We start from the raw sequence: 24,460 nt of genomic DNA, 5'->3' as shown, positions 1-24,460 counted from the left end.
TTAGATTCTGTTTCTGGATTGGTTCTTACAGTTTCCAACATTGAACACAATTTGCCATCTTCTTGCCCACTCAATCAACCTATTCCTATTTTGCAGAGTTCAAATAGCCTTAGTGTAGCATGCCATTCCACTTATTTTTATGTAATCATCAAATCTGGATCCCTTGCACTCTGCTTACCCCTTTCAAAATATTAATCTAGATTATAAATTGTTGAGGTCTAAGAACTGATCCTTGGGGCATTCTGTTAATTACATCTTTCCAGTCTGAAAAAGATCTCTTTATCCTTTATTGGTGTTGGCGCATGGCCTAGTGGGCAAGGCATCAGACTAGTAACCTGATGGTCACTGGGTCAAGCTTCAGTTGAGGCAGCGTGTTTGTGTCCTTGAGCAAGGCACTTAACAACACATTGCTCTACGACGTCACTGGTGCCAAGTTGCATGGGTCCTAGTGCCCTTCCCCTGGACAACATCGGTGGAGTGGAGAGGGGAAGGCCTGCAGCTTGGCAACTGCCAGTCTCCCACAACCCTGCCCAGGCCTGCACCCTGGAAACTCCAGGTGCAGATCCATGGTCTCTCGAGACCGACTGATGCCACCACCACTACCCTTTATCAATGCAATGACACTAAACAAAATAATGAGCAGTTTTAACCCATTAGTAGTAGCAGAGGAGTGTTTTATAACTAAAGGATTGTGACCAGTGGTGTTCAGGAAAGATCAAAGCTGAGTATATTGCTACAGTATATTGCTTGTAATTTGATGTTTAGGGCACCTCAGTAGCATAGTGGGTAGCACAATGCTATTACATCTGAGTTCTGAGTTCAATTCCAACACCTTCTGCAAGGAGACTTACATTCTCCACATGGAATGCATGTGTTTTTTCCGGGTCCTCCTGTTTCCTCCCACAGTCCAAAGAAGTACCAGTTAATTAGTTAATTGGTCATTGAAAATTGTCCCGTGATTAGGCTAGGGTTAAGTTGCAGGATTGCTGAATGGTGTGACTCTAAGGGCTGGAAGGGCCTGTTCCACGCTGTATCTCTAAATATTTATACTCCCGCACTTTGTGGGACGGATGTAAGATTTCAAATAAATTCTAAAATTCTAATTCTTAAAAAAAAGCTCAGTAGGTTTGTTTGCCCACAGTATAAGGTTGTTTCCTTGAGAATGGCCTGCTGGTGTCTCCAATCAGGAATATGTGACACTATTTCATCAGAAACACAGAACTACCAGATGTAATTTAGCACACTGTGCAAAGTATTATATATGACTGCATCAAAGCATAAAAAATTAATAAATTAAATTTGTGTAGGCAAAGCATTTTCAAGGTATGCTACAATCATGAGAAATGCATACTTGGTTTTGGATTTGCCATTGTAATATTTTCCCAATCAAGTTGTTTCTTGGGTCTTTAAAATGATTCTGGGTTTATTTTCATTCCAAGCCTTGTACAGTATTTGTCTCAGAAGCCTCAGGCAACATTACTTTAATGTTTTATGGGTCTCTTATGTAAGGAAAGTAATTTAAGAAGATTCCCACAACTAGCCAGCCCTACTGTGTGTATCACTCTGATGGAGGAAGAGATGGATTAAATTGGGGATATTGTAGGAGGTCGTCCAACCTGTATAATCATATTGTACCCTTCTGAACCTTCCTTGGTTAATTTTTTATTAACATTTTATATAATACTTTTTAGTGGCTGTGATTGTTGATGCCGGAAGGTGAGGAAGTCAAAATCCAGCACTTAAGTAGCTCTAAGTTTTTTAAATGTACAGGGAACCGACTTTTTTGTAAGGTATATATGACTTTTTTTATATAATAACTCTGGTAGCACCCATCTTCTCTTTTGTGCTGCATCAGAGCCAAAGTAACAATTATTTTGTTCTCCTTCACAATTATGTACTGGAAATGACATTAAACAATCCTGAATTTATACCCACTAACCCATATTTTTGTCCACTGGCTATCATCAGCTCTCTTCGATGCAGCAATAATTTTCTCTACACTTTACTACCTCAACCCCATCCTCTCCACCCACCCAAGCACTGCCCCACCATTCTTCTTCTCTCAATGGTTTTTACTCCAACTCTTTGATCCACCCACACCATTCCTTTCACCTTCTGTATTACTTGGCTCTTATCTTTTCCCAATGAATGTTGTTCTTTGTTGGGTGTCCTGTTCCCTGGCTAACATCTCTTCCACTCATCACACACTCTGCCCTTTGGCTCCCTCCTCACTTTCCCAGATCTCCACCCCATCAAAACCATATTCTGCTTCTTATTCCCCCCTACTGTGTTTCATTTCCAACCACCCACCACTTCATAGTACTCAGAGAATGTGAAAGACTTAGTGTTAAACTGGGAAGTTAATGAGACACCATTGTTCCTTTGCCTGAAGCAGTTTCGCATCCTAACCAACCTTGAAATCCCAATTATAATCTTTTTTTTTGGCAGATCAGTTTTTAATGCACCTCCACATGATCAGTGGATTTAATGTAATTTGTTTGATTAAATTACAATGCACGTTTCAAACAGCTTCAAGTTGGTAACTCACTTTTACAGCTGCTTAAGTAGCACGCACTGTGTTTCTGCAAATCACACATACGCTTATCCCGATCATAGCTCCAGCACTTCCACTTAACACCTTTGCCAACATGCAGATTCTTTAATTGGTGTTGACACACAATTATTTAAAACTAAAGTCTTCATTGAGAACTGGCATGTTTGAAGGATACATTTTTCATCGCATGACCAAATCAAAAGCAAGTAACCAAACTGTGCAGGGAAAGCTCTGAATAGAAAACAATGAGGCCATTTCCACTCAGAATGTGTGTTTGGAATGATTGACTGCACATTTAGATTATGTAACCCACTATGAATGGGGGGAATTGAGAGTGAATTCAAATTAAAGCCACATGATCTTTCTGCTGGATTCAATTCAATTTCAGCCTGGAATAAATTAACATTAAGTTTCTGATTTTCTTTCTTCTTTTATATTTTTATCATGATCTCTGAAAGATTTATGGACTATGATAAGACAAGGTAAACCTTAGTCAGGTAGCATTCTCCAAGTCTGGATTTTTCCTGACAAATGGATGATGATACATTTGTGTTAATATTAGCAAAGTCTAATAATGGATAATTAGGCATTTATGCACAATTGAGTAGCCCAGCACATAAGGGGGATTTTCTTGATGGGTGGCTGTGTCCCAAATGGAGAGCCAGCATCAGGGCAACTTGGCCACTTAAAGCACTGATGCCATAGAGATGGTTTGTGTTGCTTCGTTATTTGTATGGCTAGTGGAGGAATAATTGTTGTTTTTCTCACACTTTTTCATTGCCAGGCAGAAACTGTATGTAGCGTTTTTAAGCTGGCATACATCCTGCAGATGTTTTCGATGCAAACTGTGCAGAGCAGCAGGTTGTGATACAGTGGAGATATGTACCCTCTTGTGATTGGGTAAAATGCAAATATTCTGCTCATTAGGCAGCTGCAAAACTGTGTATCTTGGAGTTAATGAGACCAAAGATTTGAAATAATATCTCTGCCTCTCTCATGATTGGAATGTAAATTTGCCATCTTTGCCACAAAGATAACTGAGCAGTTTCAGGGTTATCTATAAGGCGTGTGATGCAATATATAGTATAATATGTCATGATCATGCCTCCAGTATCAAGACATAGGCCTTGAGATCACATGGCTTCTAACAGTGCTAGGCAAAGATGTAAATAAACAAAGCATTATTGGAGCAAAAGAGATTAAAATATTTCTTTATCCCTTATACATTGTTTCCTTTAACTCAATAACAGAGTGTTCATCCCCTCTATAGTAGAAAGTTCTACGAATTCACCAGCTTTTGCATGAAGAAATTTTCCCTTGGCTCAGAGACTTTCAGGCGGGTTGATGATTGTTCATGTCCTTCAGGCTGCCTCATTATAACTCTCATCAGAGTGCTCTGGAATGAAACCCATATAATCTCACAGTCTAGCAAGCTTGTAGTTGGGCACCAATTAACCTGCCCCTTCCAGCTCAGGATGGAATCCAAACGGCTGTTGATTCATTGTCTGAAGGTCCTGCCTCTAAGATCTCTGGAGTGTTAATGCCTGAGCTAGTGGCACTGAGTATCAGATCTCACCTATTGAGTCATATCTCTTGTCTGACTCAGCAGATGAGATCTGGGCAGCTGGAAGGGTGAGGATGATGGAAAGTAAGAGGTGAGTAAGAAGATATTAAAGGATTAGGGAAACTGGGTTACAAATTAGTTATACATTATCTTCAGTAATTTCCACAATGCCAATAGCCACAGACATTATCTCCAACAACTACCAGAACTTTTCTGGACTGCTAAACTGATGGACTCAAGTTTGTCCATAGAAATCTTTGTGTCCCATTGTCTCACAAGAGAGAGGGAAGTAAAACGAAGAAATCTTCAGGTGCTGGAAATCCAGCGCAACACACACAAAATGCTGGAGAGATTCAGCAGGTCTATCAGCAGCCATGGAAATGAACAAACAGTTGATGTTTCGGGCTGATGTCCTTCTTCAGGACTGGAAAGGAAGGGGGAAGACACCAGAATAAAAAGGTAAGAAGAAGGGAAGGAGGATGGTTAGGAAAGGTAAAGGGCTAGAGAGGAAGGAATCTGATAAGAGAGGAGAGTGGAGCATAGGAGAAAGGGAAGGAGGAGGGGCACTACGGGGAGGTGATAGGCAGGTGAGAAGAGGTAAGAGGCCAGAGTGGGAAATAGAACAAGAGGGTGGGGGAGGAGGAGAGGTTTTTATGTATCAGAAGGAGAAATCAATATTCATACCATCAGGTTCGGGACTAGCCAGGCAGAATATAAGGTGTTGCTCCTCTGAGGGTGGTGTCATGGGAATTTAAATGTTTGGCCACTGGGAAGTTTCACTTTTGACATATGGAACAGAGGTGCCCAATGAAGTGGTCCCCCAATTTACGACAGGTCTCACCAATGTAGAGGAGGCTGCATTGGGACAATGTAGACAACCCTAGCAGATTCACAGATGAATTGTTGCCTCATCTGGAAGGACTGTTTGGGGCCATGAATGGAGGTGAGGGAGGTGGTGGACAGGGAGTATCAGTGACAGTGTTACAATTTGTTTGGTATTTGTGTTTGCAGTGATTGAATAGCAAGGAGACTCTGTGAACTGCCAGTTGTTGTTGAGGAGTTTGGAGGAAGTAAGTGTTGTGAAATTCACATATATAAATAGTAAATGGGATTCATTACTGATAGATAGACTCACACTCTTGGTGAATGGTGAGGTTGTTTGGAATGGAGGAGCGTGTGGGCTAATTGTAACGGGCAGTGTTGTGTCAACAGTGACACAACGCCCAAGTGTACCATGAACTGCATACTTGGGTGTTGCGTCACTGCCGATCTTGATCAAATGAGTGAAATCATTCTGATTTTGCAGCTCTGAATCCAACCCCTAGTTACTTCATGCTTTGGTACTTCATTATGGAATGGTTTTGTGAACTCAGGCAGCCATCAAATTTCTTCCATCTTCTTCACTGTTGACCAAGTCATCCAGATCCCGTTTCAGGAAATCAGGGAGTCCACTCTACTCTACTCTGACTTAATTGTAGGAACTTTCTGCAGCTTTAGAAATGTGTTATAACCCTTTAATAGGTGCAGTAATGGTTTCAGACTATCTCAGTTAGCACTAGCTAGATCTATTGACTGCCTAGATTGCATTCCCAAATAAATGGTTGTACAGTGGAAAACTTGGTTTTAACTAGTTAGATCCTCCACTGTGATAATAAGATTGGAACATGGATTTTCGGCGCAATCTGAACTGAGTCAAGATTGCTCAGGTTTCACAATTCTGGTGTCAGATTTCCACTGTGTGATCTGACTTCTTAACCTTTATCTTTCCTGGAGATACTCCAATCAACTACTAAAAGAATTTATGTTTAAGGAACCTTTGGAAAAGCCCAGGCTGATTGTACTGTCAGTCATGCAAGGGAAGTTTTTTCTTGGCTATAAACAACACAAAATAGAGAAGGGATTCCTTAACAGTGGAATCCCATCTGCTTGATACTGCCGAGGATTTATATACCTTCTGAAAGGGAGTAAACACAGCCCCCATAAGAAGCAAAAACTTGCATATATGTAGCACCTTTCACACCCCTTTCAGAAGATTCCAAAAGTCTTTACAGCTATGAAAATACTTTTAAGGTATAGTTACCATTACAAGAAATGTAAGCATTTTAAGTACATTGAGCTCCCATAAACAGATATATGATACAGACCACCTATTTATCTACTTTAGTTGTTTTAGTAGAGAGATACATATTGGCCTGGATAACATCCTTCATCTTCAACATGGTGCCATTGATTTAGGCAGTGAATCTATTTAGCAATTCATCCAGAAAAAAAAACACCTATAGCAATCCACAATAGGGGGCTTAAACCTGTTCACATTTTGCAGTTTGTAACTAACAAGAGCAAGTAGGCCATCTCCAACTCAAGTTCAGGTATACCTGTAGAGGTAATCATTGCACTTGCAATTCCCTCAAGCTGGAAGTTTTAAGGGACCATGTTCCAAAGGAAGCTCTCAAGAAACAGTACTCCATTTAATTCGCAGGCTATCAAAATGTAAGACCATTTCAAAGTAAGTAGGTAACCACAGGCTTCTTAAGTTAGCAATTGCTCTTCCATTTCTAGTATTCTTTTGCAGGGGAGCAACACCAATATGACTGTAAGGACTGCAAATACTTTGAATCTTGAGGAAGCATTGTTTATCTTGGGTGTATTCCATAATCTAGTGCCAACCATATTCAATAAACAAATTGAGGTCCCCTAAATTGAAGTCATGGGAAAATAGATGTGATGTTAATTGATTAACAATAAGTGTTAAATGCTGATACCATCAGTCAACTGAAGTATTTCAATAATCTATTGCATTCGTCCTTCATTCTTAAGATGGCCTTATATAATTGCTTTCCATTGGGGAAATGGATGCAGTTGGTTCCTGGAACACCACTTTTTAAAAAAGTGTACTTATTAATGACCTGGACATGGCTGAAGTCCTTTCAGTTCAGGTAACACAAAATTTGAACATCTGCTAACCTGTGAGAAAGATAGTGATAAATCAAAAGGATATAGCCAAGAATATGTTGTATAGGTTATAAAGATAAAATATAGCCAAGTAGATGAAATTTAATGTAAGGAAGGGTGATATGATACATTTTAGTATGAAGAAAGAACAATGCCAATACCATAAAAGCTCAGTTATCTAGCACTTCATTATCTCCAGTAAGCAGCTCTTCAGAGGGACAGACCAGCTGCCATCAGGCTCCTGTGCCAACATCAGGGCATTGCTGAGGGAGTATCTTTGGCTGTCGTGAGATTAGCTGACAATTCTCAATACTTGGCACTCTATTAAGTCTGACAAATGCTGCATACCAGAGACGCTCCTGGGCAAGGTGTAGCATCTGCTTATACCCTACCCCTCCTCCCCCCAATCAGGGTCGTGTGATGCCATGGGAGCAGGTGGCACATATCACAGTCCTGGTTATGCAACTACTGGTGCCAGGCTATCTCTAAAGTGTATTGATAATGGCTGGGGTCACCCATCTTGTAAAAACACTTCCCAGAAGAAGGCAATGTCAAATCACATCTGTAGAAAAATTTGCCAAGAACAATCATGGTTATAGACCATGATCGCCAATGTTATATGACATGGCACATAATGATGATGACCATTCTGAAGGGAGTGTAGATAAATGAATTGAAGATTTTGTTGATGTGGTCCCAAGAATAAGGCAGTTCAGCTATATGTATAGATTGAAGAGATTGGGGTTGTTCTCCTTAATGCAGAGAAATGTGATAGGTAATTTTACAGAGATATACAAAATCAAGAGTTGATTAAAAGGGAATAATGATAAATTGTTTATATTGAGGGAGGGATCAAAGACAAGAGGACTAAAGCTGGCTGAAAATACCAGTGTGATTTGAAAATCTTTTCAAGCAGCAAGTAACCTTGTGTTAGATTTCACTGTCTGAAAGGATGCTGAAGATAGTTTCAAATGTAGCTTTCAAAAGGGATTTTGAAGAAAATAGTGCATAAAACGGCTTGGAAAACAGAGTAAATTGTAGAGAATTCTTGCAGGACTGTTGGGCAAAATGGCATCCTGCTATGTTATAACAGTTTATGTTAGTAACTGTATGTATTAATATATTTACTAACATTTACTATTATTTATTATATTTGATAACATATCAAACAGTGGATTTGAAATTTGAACACGTGACTTTAAAGTATTTCTGCTGTTGCCTCTTTGCTTTTAGCCAATTTCTTTAAATCCCTGGACTTTGCAAATCAACTCTTCAGCCAACAGAAACAACTTGGCTACAAGAAAATGGCCAGAAGTATGTTTAGCCAAGGCAGTGTTCAAGAAGCAGTGGGATGCCCATTTTGATTATTTGACTGAGGAGTGATGTCTATAGGGAACAGGCTTGTCCAAGACTGAGATCTGTCCAATGGACTAGATGCAAATGCGCCCACAGGATAATATGTAGACCACCCTTTTAGGTTGATGCTGATGACATCAGAAACCTGTGCCATTATGCTGTCCATCAATGTAGTGGGAAATGACTCAAAGTAAGATGAATTCTTCTAATTCCCTGTAACAATTTAGTCAAAGAGAATGCAAATTGGCAGAGGAATTCCCCAACATTTTAGGTTTCCCAATGCCTTTGTCAAGAATGATTAACTGGACTTGCAATGTTTTGAAATTCTCCTACTGGGATCTTCGTTGGAACAATTGCCTGTTTTCTACATTCCTAAACTACACTTCAGTTGACCCCGCAGAAGATATCAATGCGAAAGAATAAGAAAGGATGATAAAGAACCCAGACATTTCAAAGACATTGTTGTCCTAATAAACATTGGCAGATACACATCTTCGATTGTTCTTTGTTCTTCCCAAATAAACATGAATATTGGTTCTTATCTAAACTTCGTTATGATTTATCAAATGACTAAAAGTTTTGGATTTCAGAAACTCCTTCTGAACTTCATAAAGGTCCTCATTTTTTTTCTAGATTTTCCCCCTTTCCAGATGTTGGGATTCTCACTGTACATCACACCTGTCATAATTCATTGCACATCCAAATATTTTTATTTTCTGCTGTCTCTGAGGAAAGTTCACAAGTTTCTATTAATAGAAGATTGAATTTAATATCTGCGATATGACCAATCCTCTAAAATGTAACAGTTGCAGAAGTGTTGATGGAAGATGCTACCTAAGATGATAGTTTCTGCTTCAGATTAAAAAAAACACAATATGTGTATTCCATTATGTTAATTGAAAAAACTCCTAACAGAATGACTACTTACAATTAACCTCTCTAGGTTATACCACATCTCTGCAATGTATCTCTTTTCATCCATCTTGTTTTTCAATTAATCCTCTGCTTTCTATAAAACCAAAGTCATAGTCAAAGTAAATCTATTATCAAGGTGTGTGTGTGTATATGTATATATATCTCAACAGATAATAACTTGAGAGTCATTTTCTTGTGGGCATTCTCAGTAAATTCAAAAAATACAATAGAATCAATTTTTAAAAACTACACACAGAGACTAGCAAACAACCAATGTGCAAAAGACAACAAATTGTACGAATACAAACAAAAACCAAAATAATAATAAATAAATAATATTGAGAACATTCATTGTAGAGTCTTTGAAGTGATTCCATAGTTTGTATAATCAGTTCAGTGCTGGGGTGAGTGAAGTTATCCCTCCAGTTCAGGAGCCTGATGATTGAATGGTAATAGCTGGTCCTGAACCTAATGGTTTGGGACCTTAGGTTCCAGTACTTTCTCCCCGATGCAGAAGCGAGAAGAGAGCATGGTGGGGCCCTTGATGATTGATGCTGCTATCCTACTACAGCATACTTTGTAGATGTGCTCAATGGTGGGAGCAGGGCTTTACCTATGATGAACTGGGCTGTATCCACTACATTTGGGTTTATTTTAAAGACAGTCCAGACATACAAATGAGCGATTTCTTGCTTTTAATTTTCCATGACTCAACATAATGCCTTCATCATGCCATCCATCATTCTCCATCTAAAAACATTGATAGTAATAGTAAAAATTCTCAAAATATGGTGATAGCCATGTCTAAATTATAGCCTGCAATTCTGCAAGTTTAAGTATTTGATGTGAGAGAGGTATTAAGGGGTAAAGAAGACCAAAAGTGAAGACCATCATTCATGAACATCTGCCAAGAAGAGTGATGCAAGATCTTTTGTACATTGCGTTTGATGCAGTTGTTGGTCACTTTCCCCATGATCCCTGAAGTACTTCAAAGTTGTAAGGAATGTATATTTGAAACCTGATCTACATTCTTCTGTTTCATACCTGAAGAATAAGACAGAAGAAAGTCGGCTTTAACTGGTTTCTGTGATGCATCATACAGTATACCTGTCAGTGTTAAAGTTTAGCCATTCCCAACACATGAATGCCATTCAGAGTTTCTTCAATAGAAACAAAAGTTCAGCATTGAATACCATAGCATAAAATGCCCGGATAAAGAAAAATATGTGAGATTTTAAAGTTAAGGTAGTTGAAAAGCATGTTATACCTTGTAGCTGATACAAGTATATATACCCACCAATATTGCCCTTCTTGCTCTTACAACCTTATTTTTGCTTCTCCTACAATACTTGACAACCTAACATCGGTCTTGAATTTTTTTCCCATGCAAAAAACACTGGGGCATCTTTCAGATTTAAAATTTTTTTAAAAGGTTTTAAGGTTTTCATTGAAACTAATGTGCTGTGTTTCCATATAGCAGAATGACATGGGGTGTCAAGAAATATGAGAGGTAAATAGAGGAAAGGCTATGGGACCAGGCAACATCTCAGCCCCAGTACTAAAAATGTATATTTGGGAACTAGCTATGTATCTAGCCATGTTGTACCCATATAATTACGAGGGGTGATTGATAAGTTTGTGGCCTAAGGTAGAAGGAGACAATTTTAGAAAACCTAGTACACTTATTTTTCAACATAGTCCCCTCCCACATTTACACACAGTCCAGCGGTCATGGAGCATACGGATCTCGGACCTCCAGAAAGTGTCCACAGCAGGGGTGATTGATAAGTTTGTGGCCTAAGGTAGAACAAGATGAGTTTCACAGCTCTCGTTACATGCACGTTCAGTTCAACTCTTTGAGTGATTATACAGAAAGTTTGAAGTTAATAACTCATTCTCTTCTACCTTAGGCCACAAACTTATCAATCACCCCAATGAGTTATTAACTTCAAACGCTCTGCATAATCACTCAAAGAGTTGACTTGCATGTGCATGTAACGAGAGCTGTATAACTCATCTGCTTCTACCTTAGGCTACAAACTTATCAATCACCCATCTGTGGACACTTCCTGGAGGTCCAAGATCTGTATGTTCCACGACCATTGGACTAAGTGTGTAAATGTAGGAGGGCACTATGTTGAAAAATAAATGTGCTAGGATTTCTAAAATTGTCTCCTTCTACCTTAGGCCACGAACATATCAATCACCCCTTGTACATCATCTGTCAGTGTGTAAACTGCATATCATGTTCTCAGAAAGCAGGGGAAGAAGCTGCTCCTGAATTGTTGAGTGTATGCCTTCAAGCTCCTCTACCTCCTCCCTGTTGGTAGCAATGAGAAGAAGTCATGCCCTGGGTGATGGGGGGTGCCCTTAATGATGGATGCTGCCTTTTTGAGGCATCTCCTTGAAGATGTCTTAGGTGCTGAAGAGGCTAGTGCCAATGATGGAGCTGACTTAGTTTACAACTTTCTGCAGCTTATTTCGATCCTGTGCAGTGCCCCAGTCCCATACCAGACAATGATGAAGCCAGATAAAATGCTCTCCAGAGTACACCTGTAGAAATTTTTAAGTGTCTTTGGTGATATACCAAATCTCCTCAAGCTACTAATGAAAAATAGCCGCTGTCATGTCTTCTTTGTAACTGCATCGATATGTTGGGCCCAGGATAGGTCCTCAGGGATGTTAACACCGAGGAACTTCAAACTGCTCACCTTTTTCACTTCTGATCCATCGAAGAGAGCTGATTTGTGTTCCCTCGTATTACCCTTTCTTGAAGTCAACAATCAATTATTTGATGTTACTGTCATTGAGTGCAAGGTTGTTGCTATGACACCACTCAACCTGCTGATCTGTCTAGCTCCTGTATGCCTGCTCATCACCATCTGAACTTCTGCCAACAATAGTTGTGTCATCAGCAAATTTATGGATGGCATTTGAGCTGTGCCTAGCCACAGTCATGAATATAAAGAGAGTAGAGCAGTGGCTAAGCACACTTCCTTAAGGTGCACCAGTGTTGATTATCAGTGAGGTAGAGATGTTATTTCCTATCTGCACAGACTGTGGTCTTCCAGTAAGGAAGTCAAGGACCCAGTTGCAAAGCCAGGTATAGAGGCCCAGGTTTTGGAGCTTTTTGATCAGAACTGTAGGGATGCATCCTGACATAAGCATTAGTATAATCCAGGTAATCCAAGGCCACGTGAAGAGACAATGAGATTGCATCTGCTGTAGACATATTGTGGCAATAGGCAAGTTGCAGTGGGTTCAGGTCTGCTCAGGGAGGAGTTGATTTTAGCTATAATGAACCTCTCAAACCACTTCATCACTGTAGATGTGAGTGCTACAGGACAACAGTCAGCTCACCCTTCTCTTGTTGGGCACTGGTATTATTGTTGGCTTTTTAAAGCAGGTGGGAACTTCCAACTTACGCAACGAGAGATTGAAAATGTCTTTGAACACACCTGCCAGTTGGTTGGCATAAGTTTTCAGAGCCCTACCAGATACACCTTGCAAGGGTTCACCCTCATGAAAAACATTCTGATGTCAGCCTCCAAGACTGAGATCTTAGGGACACCGGAAGCTGCAGGTATCCTCATAGCTGTAGTTTTATCCTCCCTTTCAACATGTGCATAAAAGGCAATGAGCTCGTCTGGGAGTGAGGCATCACCACCATTCATGATGTTAGGTTTCACTTTGCAAGAAATAATGGCCTGCAAACCCTGCCAGAGTTGACATGTATCCAACCATGTAGGTCATGCCTGGCCTTCTTCTATAGTCCCGGATCACCAGACCTAACCCTTAGCAGGAGCCCTCTAGCCCTGGTTCACCCATGGCTTTTGATTCGGGTATGTACGGTATGTCCTCATAGGCACAGACTCATCTACTCAGGTTTTAATGAAGTTAGTGACAACTGTGGCATATTTATTCCGACTCAAACATGAATGCCCGAATACTGTCCAGTCCACTGACTCAAAGCAGTCCTGTAAGTGCTCTTCTGCCTCCTTGTCCATACCTTCTTGGTCCTCCCTACTGGTGCTAATGTTTCCAATCTCTGCCTCAGGGAGTAGAAGTACAGCCAGATGATCAGATTTTCTGAAGTATGGGTGTGGGATGGCACGGTAAATGTTCTTGATGGTGGTATAAGAGTGGTTTAGTGTGTTGGCTCCTCTAGTTTCACAATTGATATGTTAGTAATAATTATTTAGAGACTTTTTCAAGCTGGCTTGGAAGGCATCAGGATGCACTGTTCAATGCCTGTTGATTACGTTGTTCAGTTCAGCTAGAGCTTGTTTGACATGGACCTGAGGTGGAATATACACCTTAAATCTCCTGCAGCAGCTAAAATAAATGAAATTTGAATGCTAGATGTAGAAGGCCATCAATCATTTAATTCTCAATCATCAGGAAATTGATGGAATGTGTCTTCAAAAGTGACATAACCTCTCCAATAACCTTATTGCCAATGCTCATTTTAAGAGTTTGTCAAGACCAGTGCTGGACTTCATCACCACGTTTGGGTTACAGAGTTGACATGAATTTGATGGGCATTACATATGAACATACCAATACATCTATATAAACGTGTGAAGCAGAGCAGGAATAAATATTCAGCTTCTTAAGCTACACCAACCAATAATGTTTACCTCTCTTTAAGTAGAGAGTTCCAAAGACTCACAGCCTGCTAAGAGGGAAAAAGAACACCTGGTTATGCTAACAATATCCAGGTCCTGAATAAATGAACAATGTTATTGATTCAGACTTGCAGTACTATTGGAGTATGCTCTGAAACCACTAAGGAAATTAAAATGAAGTGGAAAGTTTACTGAGGTAGCTCAGTGAATTCTGAGTTGGAGACTGGAAATTCAACAATGAGCAGTTTCTTATAGGGAAATATTGCAGGGTACAGTCAAACTTGAAGCTGGAACCCTTGGGACTTTGTTAGTGCCTAACTAGCCGATTTTCCAGACTATTAGATGTTACTCCTATTAATATCCAGACTCTTTTTAATCATTTATTTTAACATATTACACAGTAGTATAATACACTTTCCAGTGAAATCAGTTGGTGTGGGAGTGGGAACTATAAAAGCACTGCAGACTCTAAATCCAGATGCTAATCTACCTATATTACTGACCCCTGGCATTCTGGATCCCATGCCAGCTTTGACCTTACACCCAGCCCACAGTCTGGACCCTGGCCCCAGCCACACTCTGGACACTCAGCTCTGGCCAAACACCCTTCCTGCACAATGGAATGAAGGGCCACAAAGTTCTTCTCAGTATTGTCTATCTTTTGGAAAACTGGGTGCCAAATTCGTTCGTAAACATTTAAGATGCAAGTCATGCTAGCCAATTGGCATTAGTTTACAAAACAAAGTTGAGATAAACAAGGTGCATTCTGGCTGTTTAGAGGACCTCTTTTGGGGAATTAGCCATTTTATTAAAGGAACAAAGTAGAATTATATTCACATTTTCGAAAAAGGGTAAGTGTGAATGGAAGCTTGAAGGGAATAAGACAGCAAAGACAGGTTAAGTGAGAAGCCATAAAGATAACAGATGGGGAAATGTTATATATTTTTGGCAGGAAGAATAATAAAACTAGTATAATGTGAAACTATTGTAAGAGTTCAAGGAGACTTGGGTGTTTCAAAAGAAATATATGTCATTGGAATGTAGGACAGCAAAGAATTAAAAGTCTAAATGAAAGGTTGGCCTTTGTTTAAGAGTGACTGATAATGGAAACAAGTAAGTCTTATTGTTAACTGTGCAGTGTGCTGGTGAAAACGCACCTGATGTTGTGTAGATTTGGATCCCTTATTTAAGAAACTGGAGACATTGCCCCAAGGGTTTATTAGTCAATTCAAGAGATCAAGGGGTATCCCCATGAGCATATTATTGGAGCTAAGAAGAATAAGGTGATCTTATTTAAACATTTAAGATTCTGAAGGGGACTGGGGTGAGTGTAGAGGATGTTGCCTATGTTGGAGATTCTAGAACAAGGGGGCATCATTTCAGAATAATTGCTTAACTATTTGAGACTGATAAGAGAAGGATTACTGTCCCTCACGGTGCTATTATCCTGAGCAATTCTTCCTCCAGAGTTATTGTTTTCAAACAGGTAAATATTTAGAACATAGATGAACCCTCTGTGATGAGAATCGGACAGAAAAGTGGAGTTGAGGCCAATGTCAGATTAGACATGATTTTATAGAATGGTAGAGCAGACTTGAGTAGCTATATTACCTGCTTGTCATTCTTCTGTTCTTGTGTGGGGCTATGGCCAGAAATGTGCAAAGATAGCTAGTCATGATGTTAGTCAATGTGACACAGAACTGATACATAAATGCCATTTTTCATCTCTTGACATCCTCAAAAAAAGCATGCACAGATCTTTCTTGCAAACATATTTCATGGTAGAGTAAACCATGCAAATATATCATACTAAGCAGTTCACTAGCAAAGACTACCACTCACCTAATTGATTTACAAAATCTCAGTTTTGGAAGGAAGGGATTTCAGCACTGCTGGATTGTGAACAAAAGGTACCAGCGAGATACTGAAGCTAGTGGATATAGAAGCCTTTATTCAGTAAAATGAGCAGCAGGCATCATATTTGAGACACTCTTGGAAGAAGAGGTCTGTCTGGCCCAATATTACATGGCATTTTATATGCTAAAGATCAAAGGTAGCAGCAGGGCAATTCTACAATGCTTCCTTTGAATTACATATAATTTTCAAACACCTCCATCTTCACACCTACACTCCAGACACCCAAAATGAATGTTATTTCCCGCTGACTCGGGGCCATATTCATGCATATGCAGGCACCTGAGGTCAAATGGAGTGTTTCTTTGTTTGCAATCAATTTCAAAATGCAGCTCCAGGAAGGCAATTGTTCGGACCTGCATTTTAAATTCAATCTGCAAGCCATGTACAGGTCTTAAGACTGGCCGCTGTTGAAGTTAGCATTTGCTGTGTACCCTAACTCCAGAATATGCCCTAACAGGCATATGAAGATTATATGGGATACCAAGACATCTTTTAACATTTTTTAAAATATGCTTATAAGCAAGAACTAGTGCACAGCTGCAGAGGGAGATACAGAACAATCTGTGGTCAACCCATGCTTAAACATCTCAAGCAATATAAGTCTGGAACACATCCCTGAATAGCTAAGAGTCTGTCAAAGAAATTAGTTAAGGGAAATTTGGAAGCATGGGGCCATCACCCAGTGAATACTTTCATTTGTTATTAGGTTTTCACACGCTCTTTCTTGTTGTGGTATGTCGCTCAGAGTAACTGCTTGAGGAATGGGTGCCGAAATTCCTCCTGATAGATTGCAGTTTGCCTCTCTAATTATGATCAGAAACCATTGGAAATCCCAGCGAAACAATATAAACTATCATTTTCACATACTACTATGATTATTCTGCTGTCTTGAAAACTAAGGATATCAAGGAATGAGGCTTGTAAAGCACTGGTAGTCCTGAAATGTAGAATTGATTCATGCTCAGTCCATATCAGTAGGTTGGAAACACATTGGGTGCATAAAAAATTCTTGCTTTAGCTTTGTTGGGGTTCTTCTAATTTCTAATTATAAACTGTTATGAAAATGAAACTGGGTAAAGTGCAAAACTTATCCCCAACTTAACTCAATTCAATTTATGTAGGTTTCACAAGCTCACAAATTAATTAACAATGAGGAAAACCATTCATTCTAATTTTGTTCATCCATGCATAATCACCCTACAAATTTCCTTTGTGGCACCCAATTATTTCTTAAATACGTCCAGTTTGTTGCCTCAACCACATCTGCTCTATGTGTTGATTATTTTCCACATTTCTATCTGAAATGTGGAAATTAAAACTACTAACTTGTATTTGTTAGAACCAACATCAAACTGTCTAACTTCACAATGTAATTTGAAATAGTTTTGGTTCTAGTGATTAAAAATTTCCCTTGTAGCTTGGTGTTAATGACAATGCATTCTAATTATTTATTTATTGTGATACAGTGTGGAATTGACCTTCGAGCGGTGCCACCCAGCAGCCTCCGATTAACCCTAGTCTAATCACAGGACAATTTACAATGACCACCTGCTAACCGGTACGTCTTTGGACTATGGGAAGAAATGGAGCACCCGGAGGAAACCCACACATTCTACGGGGAGGACGTATGGACTCCTTACAGATGACGCCAGGACTGAACTCAGAACTCCGCCTCAAGCTGCAGTAACATCGTGCTAGACACTATGCTATTGTGTCATCCATTTAACCATGAATCACATATTTTCTCTGTTAGTTTGTTTAATTGATGAGACATAGGCTTTGATGGTGGGCAAACATTTATTATCCTTGAACTTGGTGTCTTGCTTGGCCATTTCAGAGAACTCTTTGATTCAACTACATTTCTGCAAATTTGGAGTTGCTTATTAGGTAAGATCAGCAGATTTTCTTCCCTGATGACCATTAGTGATCCTAGATCATCCAGGTGTTTCATAGTTATCTTAAATGACTTGAGTTTTTTAAAATCCTAACCTTAATAGTTTTCTATTTTGTTAATTATTGTCTTTGCATAGATTCAACATTTACAATGATTAATATTCCTAGATCTCTTCTCAAACTTTAGTTTTTTAAACATTTATGAAATACACTATACATTTTGCTTTCTTTTCCATCCCATCTGCATTACACTTTTCAGCCACATGTATGCCAATTGTTTGAAGGAATTTCTTAGTCCTAATCATTATGTAAATAAGAAAGAGTAAGGATTTCAGGTTGAATAGCTGTATACACTCTCTGATATTAAATTGAACCATTGAACCAAGAGTACTGATATCTATAGTAAACCATGTGCACCCTATGTAGTGTTTTCCAACATAATTTTCTCACCAAACACTTGATGCTTTCTGCCCTCAGGCCAATCTATTCCATGGGTTCATGCTTGGTTCCTGCAACAATGAACAATTGGCTCTCATGTTGAACTTCCATCAAACAATGATGGAATCCTAGTATACTGAGGTATACATTCATCTTGTGCCATAGTGCAAGATAGGCATTAACAAATTTGCAGCCAGCTTTGCTTTCTTTACTCCACTTGTGATAGAAATAAAGAGGCCGAGTGCCAATTCTTCATCATTAACTATGAGCTACTGCTCATGGCAAATAAATTTTCTTCCCTTGAAAAATTATTTCGCCCAGATGTATTTTGTAATTAATTTTTAGGGACTGAACCTGGCTGCACCATAATTAAAATTAGAACTAGAAACTACACACATGTTGATTCCAATATTCTTCAATCAGAACCAGGTGTCATTTGACGTAGCTTTTTTCAATAAAAATCAGGTGCTGCAGCTTCCCAAAGAGGTTTACGTATCATTATTTGGAATAAGGAAGCTATTGTTAAGAAGGATAATTAATCTTGTTGGTTTGAATTAAAAATGGCTTTCTACTTGGTATTCAATATAGAACTTTAATCATATTCTCTATGGCGATGAAAGCAGTGCTTAGTGTGGTGTTACACCTGCTTTTGTTCTGCAACATATTTTTTTGGAGACAGTAGAGACTGAAATCATTCCCCAGGATCAGTAACCATTGTTCATCGAAATAGTGTAAAAATTACGATCTCCTCAAGGTTGTACAACTATGGCATAACTTCAAATAAATACAGCTGAATTAGAGCCAGAACAAATATGCCTGTTTCCCTCCACATACACAGGCTTATTTTTTCCATTCCCCCACCTGTTGTCTAATGTACTGTTGCTTCTTTACTAATTTCCACTGCAGTGCTGCTTGGAATACTTAAAATCTTGGCAAAACAGTCCAAAATCATTCAAAGAATATGAGATTTCCATAAAACAGTAAAACTCATTAAAAAAAAAGGATGGAAGTATCCATCAGGTATATATTAAATCAGCATTGTTTATCAGAAAACATCAAAGATTAAAACCTGTGATGGATGTTCACTTTCCAGGGCCTGATAGGTTTATTGTTAACCTTAGTTTTCTAGCACAACAGCATAACCTTTCCAAAATATCAGAGTTTTTTTGACAAATTTAAACTTTTAACTGATGTTCTTTGCTCAGCTTCTGTTGTAAACAAGTAAGCAGTGAGGTCTTGTAGGCCCATGTTTTCTCAGCAGAAGACAATGGGGTTATGTTAATTGGCCTTCATCAAACCAGAAAACACTGGCTACTTTGTTTCCACCATTGTAATTGAGTTCAAGGAAGTTTGTAGACCAGACTGATTTTGTCACTTAGCACATCAAACATAATCACAGTTATGGTCGGGATATTTGTTTAGCCACCAAGTCAGCCCTCTCAGCATTAACTTGGGTTTCTGGGATTTCTGTCCTCATAAGCTTTTATACAATCTGTGTGAATTAATTTGCTCCAGCAAAGGTATCTGAAAAAGATCACGTGCAGATAATGACCACTAGTAGAAAAACAATGTATATGATAGAAAGCATTGGGGATTGAGAAGGTAAATGACAGAAAGAAGAGCTATAATTCATTCCTCAACCTTCAGGTTCTGCGACGGACAACTTATTTGTCTGCAACTTGTTGGTATGTTCTTTTAGTTCATAAGAATTGTTTCTATGTTTAGAAAATCTTTGTAGTTCATAAACCTTTTGTAATTCAGAAATATTTTATAAATCAGAAATCCTCTGAGTTTTAAATGTGTTAAGAATAATTTGTCTAAATTAAACATGTATCATTAAAAACTGTATTTAAACCACTTCATTAGCTGGAAGTATCTCCTCCTTGGTAGGTAGGGAGAACCTACCACTCAAATAGTTGGTAATGGCAACTAGACCTCACCACAGTAATTAGACGGGGAAGTAAGCTAGTTTTTGAAGAGTATGGTGATGCAGTGTAACCTCCCTCTTGTGAGGGTACCCGTAGATACCTATGTATATCAGATAGCTATACTTCTAGGGCATTAGGGCTTTGTAGACATCACAAAACAATCACCTCAGCAAATTTCTCTAAACTTTCCAATGGGGCAAATTACTGTTTTATGGTTACTGATGATTTTAAAGTATTGACTTTCTCCCTTCCTCCTCTATTATTGTCTTGTGAACCATATTAATATCTCCTGCGGAAGTTTAGTCATTAAAGACATTATTTTAGTGGAGTGAACTTTCAGTGTAGTCTGCATAATTGCACTTAAGTGTACTGGAAAGAAATATTAACCTTTTTACATTAAAAGTTATCAGTTAGCAAGTGTGCGTTCAGAAGTTTCAATTTAAAAGAAGCCCACTTGAGTACCTGATTGGCATATGGTTATCATCAATTTTTTCAAGAAAGTGTTACAATTGAGGTTAAGCAAAAGTAATTTGACACTCACGCGATACTGCAAATTTCTCATTGTGATATAAACAATAACTTAATTAGAAAAGAAAAAAAGGCAGTGTTACTGAATTTGCAGAAGGTGTGATTTATTTTTCTCTTTCAAATACAACATAAGGAAATTTATCAAATGAGTCAAGAATAGCTATGTTACTCGTTCCAGTTCACTTGAATTCCATTCTGAATGAAATGTCCGGTGAGACCTGCCTTATGGCTGAATATTTCAACTGCTGGAAATAGCATGGAATCTAACTTGGTTAATATTTATTGGATTCCGGTATAATTTCTACCTTGGGAGTCCATTCTGTTTGGGAATATCAAAGAAAGGATAAGCCCCTTACCTAAGAAAGCATGTGCCGACACGAGTGTGTTCAAAGGACATTCACAAATAAAAAATTCCAGGATTGAAAGACTTTTGATGGTCTGGGCCTGGAATTCAGACGAATGAGGGGGGATCTCACTGAAATCTATCAAATGTTGAAAGGCCTCAATACAGTAGATGTGGAGAGAATGTTTCCTATGGTGGAGGAGTCTAAGACCAGAGGGCACAGCCTCAGAATAGAGGGATGCCTATTTAGAACAGAGATGAGGAGGAATTTCTTTAGCCTGGGAGTGGTAAATATATGGAATTTGCTGCCAGTGATGGCTGTGGAGACCAAATCATTGGATATATTTAAGGCAGAGGTTGATAGGTTCTTCATTAATCAGGCCATAAAGGGATATGAGGAGAAGGCAGGAGAATGGGGCTGAGAAGAAAATGGATCAGCCATGATGAAATGGTGCAGCAGACTCAATGGGCCAAATGGCCTAATTCTCCTCCTATGTCTTATGGTCTTATGGAATATCAAGGCTGAGATAGACCAGCTGGTTGAGTTATGTTGCAAAAACCATTTTTCACTCAATGTCAGAATTGATTGTGGATTTGAGGAAGGAGATGTCAGGAGAACACACACCAGTCCTCATTGAGGGGATAGCAGTGGAAGGGATGAACAGTTTCAAGTTCCTGGATCTCTGAAAATCTAACCTGGGCCCAACATGTTGATGCAATTATGAAAAAGGCATGCCAACGGTTTTATTTCTTTTAGTGCTGAGAAGATTTGGTGTGTCACCAAAGACACTAGCAAATTTCTACAGGTGTACCGTGGAAAGCAGCTTGACTGGTCGCATCACTGTTGGGTATGGAGGCGCCAATGCACAAGACTGGAAAAAACTGCAGAGGTTTGTAAACTTGGCCATCTCCATTATGGGCACTAGCCTTCCCACTATTGAGGTTATCCTCAAAAGGCAGTTCTCCAAAAGGCGACATTCATCATTAAGGCCCCCCACCATCCAAGACATACCCTTGTCTCATTACTATCATTAGGGAGGAGAAACAGGAGCCTGAAGGCACGCACTCAACATTTCAGAACAACTTCTTTCCCTCCGCCATCAGATTTCTGAACGATTTATCAACTCATGAACCCTACCTCACTATTTTGCTGACTTTTTGCATACTTTTAAAAATATTTCTTATTGTAACTTCTGGTATATTTTGTAGGAATTGCACTGTACTGCCACAAAACAATGAATTTCATGACACGTATCTGTGGTAGTAAACCTGACTCTGAAGGAGAACTATCAGTCCGACAGTAGAGTCCCACAAAGCATTTGCATGTTTTAGTAAACATGCAGACCTCTACATGCACACAAACTGAACTTTACCAGTCACCATCACTTTACGGAAAATGTTCTTATAAATGAACAATCACCCATGTTTTTCCAAATAATTGCATCTTCCTTCTTGCTTAACTCACTACTAAAAGAGATTAAGAGTTTTGTTACAGACTGAATCTTATGTAAGCTTTGGATGTGTCTTAATCTTCACAATTTTCTTCTGTGCTTAGAAGTCGGTCAGGTTATTGTTGGCGCAGCTCCGTACCTTTCAGAACTCTGCATGAGACGTGGCAGCAGTGTGTAAAAACACATGGGCTTATTTTTTTCACTGCTGTCAGCTTCCTGCCAAGCAGCTGACCTTGTGTTATCTGATCAAACCTGATGCTTACCTTATGGTATTGCTCTGAATAGCTTGGCAGAAAGAAAATGTAAAAGAACTTGTGTTCCATCAGCTCTTCACATAACTGACTTACTAGCGGATGTTCTGTGTTGCATAATGGAAGCTGTGTCATTCAGCATGGTGTCATATTTCTGAGGAGGTTGAAACGCCTGACCGAGGTCAGGATCCAGTAAGTGTAACTTTATAAACTTTGTGCATTGGCTGTGAATGAACAGCTGAAGAACTGAATCATTTCTATATGTACATAGTATGATTTTACTATCATTTTCCCAGCTTAGTGCAGCTGGAAAATTTGGGAGCTTAAATTTGTCAATGATTTAATAAGCAAGTTAGTTACATTAAAAATAACTAGTAAAAGTGACCAGATTTGACCGATACTGAACTCTTGTATTAATGCAAACCAATGTAAGTCAACTGTGAAAAATTTAGAACTTATTTCTGATAAGCCTTTGATCATTTATAATTTTGAGCATTTCCAAAGAGAAAGGAATACTGCTGGTGCATTTATTGAAAATAAACTTCTGTGAAATGTACTTAAATACATTGGATTCCAGTTAATCGGGCCATCTGTTAATAAGGGTAGCCATTTATTTGGGACAACTCTTAAAAGAACAAATATTAATCAATAAAGCTGGCAGGATCCCTTTCATTTACTTAGAACACTATGCCACTTAATTGGGGCAGGGGACTGCTGCTGAAAAGGTTCTCAATAGCGTCAGTCGTGCGCACTTGCTGTGGCCATTAGATGCTACACCGTGCTTAGAGTGAAGTTTTAAAATACTGTCAATTGCATGTGTTTGTGGTCAAAAAGCAGTGATTTTTGTCACTGATAATTGGTGAGAAATAAGCAGCGAGACAATTCAGGACTGTTTTGCTTGGAGTCAAATTTGGAGATGCCAGAAACGTCCAGGAGTGAAAATGAAACAACTTCACTACTTCAACAAGTTAGTTCAATGGCAAGGATGTCCCTGATGACTGAACATCAAACTCTGTTGCATGTGCATTAACACATATTTACATGGACATGACCATAAACAACTGTCATCATACATGCATTACAGGTACAGTACATACGAGTAGATTCCAGCATACTTTGTTCAGTGTTGGCTCCATAAACCACCCCACCCCACAGACCCTTTCTTTGACCCTACTCTCACTGAATCCTCTATTTTCCTGAATTACTATTCCCCCAGGGTCTCCTCCATCTCCTCCTGAATTTTAAGAGGCTCTGGTATTACCCCAGAAAAATGATGGGGTTTTTTTGTTCCTAAGCCCAACCTAAAGGGCTTAACTTGGAGATCCTTCCAGGATATCTTCTCAGGATTAACAGTTGTGTAACCTCTAATGACAGTAAGGCAGGAAAACTAAGCATTGCCAAGATTTTAACATGTACTTCCAAGCAGGGGAGGCGCCCTGGAAGTTTTGTTGTGGATAAGTTTCTTACCATAGAAACAGGAAAACAAATAATATTTTGAATCTAATGCCTGAAAACTCAATATTCATACAACATAGAGCCAGAAATGTCATTCCTCTAGAGCAGGAGTTCCAAACCTTTTTTAATACCATGGACCAATACCATTAAGCAAGGGGTACGTGGACCCCAGATTGGGAACCCCTGCTCTAGAGTGATCCTTATATCAAATACAATCTGATCTGAATGAATATTGTATTTACTTTGGATGCAGAAACAACAATTCCCAAAGATTTAACCAAAAATAC

The 24,460-nt window shown here is 39.0% G+C and overlaps 2 protein-coding genes across 4 annotated transcripts in view; one reads left to right on the top strand and one right to left on the bottom strand.

Moving 5' to 3' along the window:
* Positions 1 to 20,050, top strand: part of LOC132406163 (uncharacterized) — a 40,746-nt gene extending 20,696 nt beyond the window's left edge. For 2 of the 3 annotated variants that reach the window (XR_009516082.1, XR_009516081.1), the window contains one exon: positions 17,353 to 20,031. The gene's annotated coding sequence lies outside the window, so the exon portion shown is untranslated. Of the gene's footprint in view, positions 1 to 17,352 lie in introns of all 3 variants that reach the window. The other variant, XR_009516080.1, reaches the window with a different exon arrangement.
* ranbp3b (RAN binding protein 3b) overlaps positions 1 to 24,460 on the bottom strand; it is a 319,866-nt gene that overhangs the window by 140,270 nt on the left and 155,136 nt on the right. The window lies entirely within an intron of this gene.

The sequence above is a fragment of the Hypanus sabinus genome, chromosome 16 (assembly GCF_030144855.1).
Source record: "Hypanus sabinus isolate sHypSab1 chromosome 16, sHypSab1.hap1, whole genome shotgun sequence".
NCBI classification, from domain to species: domain Eukaryota; kingdom Metazoa; phylum Chordata; class Chondrichthyes; order Myliobatiformes; family Dasyatidae; genus Hypanus; species Hypanus sabinus.
This window is presented reverse-complemented; position numbering and strand designations above follow the sequence as displayed.